The following is a 6,353-nucleotide window of genomic DNA, read 5'->3' as shown; positions in this document are numbered from 1 at the left end:
AATGAGCAACCGACTTCACTGGAACCTTTCTACAGGTTGCTCAGGTTCATGATTTTCAAGAAGAGAGAAGATTTACATATGTGAAATAACTATCTGTGGGTCTGTAAGTTTACTGTGAGTCTCTGCAGTTCTTCTATAATATACCAGAGTGGGGTAGCATGCTGATTCATATTTCTACATCCTCTGTGTTCAGTCTCATAGCATGCCTTGTTAGATCAAGAGCATGGAAAAGATGAGCACGCAGAGAGTTTTCTCTGAATAATGCACATGGTTCCTCCTTTGGATTCAAGCAGCTGGCTAAAACAAAAAAAAGAGATTTTTCTAGAGAGAAGGAAAAACTGAATGCAGGGGGAGCACCTCCCATCCAAATTTGCATACTTTTGAAGGCTGATAAAGTTTAATATTCCTGAACACCCAAAAAATCAAATAGTAGGAGATCTGTCCTTTGCCCATGCCTCCAGCCCACATCTTGAATTCTGGTGAATAATCTCACTCTCTCTTTCTGGACTTCTGCCCCATGTCTGTATGTCCTCTGCTTCCCTCTCCTCACTCTACCAAATATTCCTCAATGGCCAGACACTTGCCTGTGCTTTTTGGGTGATGACATGTTTCTTGGCTTTGATTTGGAGACTGCTATAGTTTCATAAGTGACTGTAAGTGCTTCTTTACGGCTCTCTGGAATGAAGGGCAGCTGTTACACCTCGGGCCTCAATAACATTTTGTCCAGCCAACACCAACTTCTTCATCACCTCATTGATCCAGCACTGGTCCTGAACACTCACGCTGTTGGCTTGCCCTCTGGACTCTAACATCCTTCTGAGTCTGCTGTTTTCCTCTTCTCCCATTGCTCTGTTATTTCCTTCATCCCAAACAGACACAAAAATACTCATGAATAATGTCAGTGAAATCCCCTTCAATGCTTGCTTTTCCTTCAAATCATAAAACCTGAGTGTGTTTGGGATGAAGCTTGCTGTTGTTTCAGCTGTTTGTTTCCATACTACTACTTGTATTAATCATTTGAAGTAATGGACAACGATAACTTCCAGAAACCTACCTGATTTTTTCAGTTTCTGTGCTCATACAGACTGACAGCTTGGATGCCTGCTGAGTTCTGAGCAGCAGAACCTGCCACCTGTGACACCCAGTGTACTCTCTGAAGGTATTCTCCTCACTGTTAATGGTCTTCAATAGAGAACCTCTCAAAACAAGAGCAGGCAAAACAGCACCCATCAGAAATCGTGTACGTTTGGTTCGAAAGCAGAAGCTCGGGAACAGAGGTTGGTTGAACATTTTGTCTCTGACTTGACAGGGATCAGTTGGAGGGCATATCAGAGAAGGCAGAGATGAATGAGAGAAGGATTTCTAGAGCAGCACAAGAATTCCTACTCTACAAACTCTTTTTAGGGGAACAGCACTAGTTCTTCAAAGACATGAATGGCTCTGCTGCCAAGGGTTTCAGAATATTAATTAGCCAGTCTTTGCCAAGTGTTTGAAAACAGAACCATGGAATAGTTTGGGCTGGAAGAGACCTTTAAAGGTCATCTAGTCCAAGCCCCCTGCTATGAGCAGAGACACCTGTAATTCCAACAGGTTATTCAGAGCCCTGTCCAACCTAGCCTTTAAGGTTTCCAAGGATGAGGCTTCTGCCACTACCAACTCAGCTCTGGTAAGTCACTTGGGAATGTTCTCACTGACCGCAGCTGCCAGACCAGATCTCAACAGAGATTTAAAAAGATTTCTTCAGAAAAGTATCAGATACAGTTTCAGATCAGTGCTGGGAAATGAGACACTTGGCACTAGCAGATTTAATATTCATCTTGGCACATACTAGGTTGCCCTACTGATCTTTGAGCTGCTCACACAAAAAGCATCCTATCGAATTTCTGCTGAAATCTCTTGAATGCTCAGCAGCATGACCATCAGAGGTATAGACAGAACAGGAAATTATTTTTTCCCCAAAATTTTGATGCACTGTTTACAGATAAAATGGCAAAATGCAGTAAATATATGCTTATGAGCACATTAGATTGGATGCTCATAAAAATATTCATCTTAGAAACTTTTTATTTGAAATTTCTGAATATTAAAACATAAATGAAATTTTGTTATCTGTGTGTACTCAACTTTTCTTGAAATGCTGTTAAAGCTTCAGACTATTTAAACAATAATACTTTGGAAATTACTCTATTTGGAAAAATACTCTAGAAAGCCTTCCAGGCTTCATGAGGTCTTTTTTCAGGCTCTTCATAGACATTAATTAAAGCTGTGAGAAACTCTGTGTTCTTGGTACTACTAACACCTATTTAATACTACCTCCCGTGCTACTTCTAAGGTCAAACAGCAAATCAGTAACAAAACCAGTGTCAGAATTGGGATATGAGTACTCCTGAGCCCTGTGTGAGCTACTGGATATTGTCTTCCACCAGACCATACTATCAGTTATAGAAAATAACTGTTGTTTGCTCAGAGAACCATCCAAGTACAGTAGCTATTAACACTTATGAAAAAAAGGCTGTGTGAACATCACCCAGAATGAAGGAAAAAACTCCAAACTATGCTATTGACAGGAAATGTCATTAAATCTGATTTCACTTTATTTGGGTTACATATTCCATTTCATAAAAACCTTATCGTAAAGATCTAAATCTGTGAAGAAAGACATTAAGCAATTCTTTATTATCTCTGCTGGTCCATTAAAATAAATCACATCCATCCCTTCCCCTATTATTTCAGGGAGTGCAAGGGCTGATATATTTTGGCATAATTGCTTTGGCATCCCAGGTTTATTCTGTCACTGCTGTTGTGCAAGTGCAACGTTAATGGAGTAATCATCTTTTTTCTGTACGGCCCACGACCATGGTATATAAGCCATATACAGCCTGCAGATTTTGTAATATATAAACTCTTCAACAATTTTATTGACAATTTTTTTGATAAAGACAGACGTCAGACTGCACCTAGTTTACTCATACACTGTAAGGTGTTCTCTGGCTTCCTAATTTATTAACAATGGTAATTTGTTACACTGACAACTTAGAAAAACAGATTACTTAAAGTTATGATGGGGTAATTGTGCTTCTTGGAGCCTCTGTAATGAATCACCATTTTCCCTCCCTCCCTTGACCTAATTTCAAAATCATATACCTGTGTAAAATATTGTGATGAGAATTGTGTCTAATTATCTTCTAAATTTTTCTTTTAATTGCTAGAAGGATGCCCATTCTTGAATAAGGGAGGTATTCATGATGTAATAGTGTTAGAGAGTCCTTGAAATCTAGATTAATTATTAGTTGTGTGGACTTCTGAGAGTTTTTGATGTATTCATTTGCATTCACAAAGATGGCTTTTTAATTAAAGAGAGTTTTTGAACTTATACAAATGAGCCTTTTGCAAATGTCCCTAGAAACGTGAAAAGTGTTAAAAGTGAGAAGAATCCAAGTTTTCCTGAAACATTACCTCCTGCTGCAAACACTGAATGACCAAAAGCATTTGAAACTCCAGGTCTCATGTCAGCAGCTTTAGCCGATCTCCAAGACCAAGTAGAATTATAAAAACCTGTGCTTGTTCAAATACCAGAAATGGTTCTGTACAAAAGAGCAATGTAAGAATATCTGATTTCCCTTTCAGCTTCCACCACAGCATATGTTTCTACCTTTACCTGCATGCTTATTTTTTCCTCTTTAGAAATTAAATCCTCCTTCCTAAGGACTTCGATGTTAAATGTTTCCTCATTGTAACTCTTATGACCCCTTGTTGCCACCTCAGATTTCTGGTTTTTCTTTCTTTCTTTTCTTTGTTTGAGATCAAGAGAACAAACCGAAAGCTCTGAGTCTCCAGGTCTGTTTCACAGATTTATAAATGGTACCATATTTCCTGTGTTACAGCCATTCAGTTCTTAATGCAGCCTAACATCTAATTTACAATTTTGACTGCTGCTACATATTGAATTTGAGCAGATGTCTTTACTATGCTGTCCATAGTTATAGCTATGCATAGTTATGTCCATAGTTACTTTCCTCAGAAGTTTACAGCAAATTCGGATCCCAGAGGAGTGAATACACTGTTTAATTTGTACCTTCTAAAGTAAATTATTTTGTAAAGAAGTGGAATCTCAGCTGGCAGAATAATGTCTGATTTCCTCATTTTTGTGAGATCTACCCAGAGCCTGTCATACACCTCTGCCAGGGCTTGGCTGCCTAATTTCAGTTTTCAGCATGAACGTAACACCAGCCCCTTACCACAACTGTGGTTCTGTTCCAGAACTGTGCCATGGTGAGACTGGGACCTCTAAACCTCTTCCATGCTCCTGTCTCCTCCACAGGTCCCATTCACACAAAAAAATGCAACCCAGACTTACAGATGTCTTTAATTGGGTCCTGTGATGACTTTTTAAAGTCGGTATCACAGATATCCATTGATCTTCCCATGTCTCCTCTTGTATGTCTTTGTACGGGGGAATAAAACACCCACTTATTTGCATTTGTTTCCTCCTCTGCTTTTCTTGAAGATAAAGTAGTTCAGGGTGTACACCATTATCTTCAGAGCTTTTTTTGTGTGTTTAAACTGGCCATTGTAACTAGCTACCTGGCAAAATACTAAATCCACCTAGAGCACATCTATTTCCCATTTCATTTCCAGAAGAATTAATGTTTGGTCTAAATTTCCCTAAAATGAGTTGAATATTTGACTGGGTCATGGCTATTTTTTATTTTTACTGTTCATGCTCCCTGTTTTCAGGTCTTTTGTCTCTGATGCTGTCTAAACCTGATGACATGTGCAAGGTACAGGCTAATGTAGGTATTAATCTTTCAATTTGTTGGTAAATAACATTAAATGCTATTCTGATTCCCATTCCCCTTCTGTTTATTCATGTTTTCATTTTTCAAAGTGCTCTTTTTCTGTTCTAAAGCACTCAAATAATTAATTTCAGCCTCTAGTTACTTGTTTTTCTAATTTCTTGTGGTTCTCAGACATGGAACCATATATTCTCACCTTCCAGAAACTTTTCCTTCTTTGCTTCAATTGGCAAAAAAGTTTAATTTTCAAATTATAATTTTTGTTGCTAGAATACATGTTTGAAACTTGGATTTTGACTGTTTCGTACCTGGTACCTTTCCTGCTCTGTAATTGTATTTGGCAGTGAAATGTGTACACTATCCGTGGTTCTGTCAGTATTTCTTTAAACACATTCCATGTTGATTTCCTTTCCTAAATTTTCCCTTTAGTATATTTCTGTGGAAATAAGCAATGTATTTTTTTCTTCCTTTTCACATGCATACATATCTAGGTGTAAGCTGCATAAAAGCACAATCATAATCATTCACCACAGTGCTAATTAAGGTCTCATTTTATGTACTGGCTCATGTCCCACAGCAGAGGGGTTGTTCTGAGCAGTAGCACCTCATGTCACCTTTCCCTGACCATCTTCTAAAGCAATGCTCAACCAGCTAAGCCAGGACACCCAAAGGCACTTGTTCTTCACCAAATTTTATGTTCTCCTTCCAGTGACTTCCAGTCACCTGCAGCGTTGGAATTGTTCCTATTGCAGCTTCTTGCTGCTGCTCTCAGCCTTGCAGTGAATTTGGAATTTTACCTGTGAGGTTTCTACATCAATGTCTGCATGAAGACCTTGAGACCCCCCTGAAGCTCTCTTTGAAAAACAAGAAGAAGAAAAACATACACCTGAATGAATATTTAATAGCTGGGTAGACAGAGCCCAGGAGATGAGACCTGGAGGTTGAAGTTGCAATTGTGTCTGCTTTTGAGGAGCGCCTTGAACCCGAACTTCTGACAGCTGGATGAAAGATGCAGTCAACAGACTTGTGCAGTCTGTCTTGAAGCTGCTTCTCTTTTTTTGGAATAAAAATAAAGATTATTATTACAAAATATGACTGAGTTAATGGTCACTGGTGCCATCACTAATTTATCCATCTCACTTTCTTTGAAAGCTTTATTCAAATCGATATTTTTCTGTGAAAGATTTTGCTTTCTCCAAGACAGATTAAACTGGGAATACTGGAGAGTCTAAAAATTCCCCAACCCATGCAATTCCATTGAGCCATCTTCTTTTAACCTTCTTAGGTGAACATCTGCACTTAGCATCAGAAAACATTTTGCTTTCCTGTAGGGTTGCAGACATTTACCCATCCCTGACTTGAAATATAGATTTTACTCATATATTCAGACCCACAGCTGATGTTGAACTAAATTCCTTGATCTAGCACTTTTATTGTATATAGAATTCATCTGGTTTTAACATTTCCTCAAGTCTTTGGTTTAAATAAATCTTCCCAAAATATTCATGGTCTTCCTTGAAGGCAGTCTGTTTTCATGTTGCTTAAAATGTAAACCAT

The 6,353-nt window shown here is 38.5% G+C and overlaps 1 long non-coding RNA gene across 1 annotated transcript in view; it reads left to right on the top strand.

The window, feature by feature from the left end:
• LOC108448169 overlaps positions 1 to 5,838 on the top strand; it is a 21,579-nt gene extending 15,741 nt beyond the window's left edge. Inside the window, exons 3-6 of the long non-coding RNA XR_001863965.1 lie at positions 1 to 114; positions 1,085 to 1,277; positions 4,738 to 4,793; positions 5,506 to 5,838. The exon at positions 1 to 114 is cut by the window's left edge and continues 182 nt beyond it. This is a non-coding gene — a long non-coding RNA (uncharacterized LOC108448169). The remainder of the gene's footprint in view (positions 115 to 1,084; positions 1,278 to 4,737; positions 4,794 to 5,505) is intronic.
• Positions 5,839 to 6,353: the final 515 nt, after the last annotated feature.

The sequence above is a fragment of the Corvus brachyrhynchos genome, unplaced genomic scaffold (assembly GCF_000691975.1).
Source record: "Corvus brachyrhynchos isolate BGI_N302 unplaced genomic scaffold, ASM69197v1 scaffold126, whole genome shotgun sequence".
Classification (NCBI taxonomy): Eukaryota; Metazoa; Chordata; class Aves; order Passeriformes; family Corvidae; genus Corvus; species Corvus brachyrhynchos.
The sequence above is the reverse complement of the archived record's forward strand: the minus strand, read 5'-3'. Positions and strand labels throughout refer to the sequence as shown.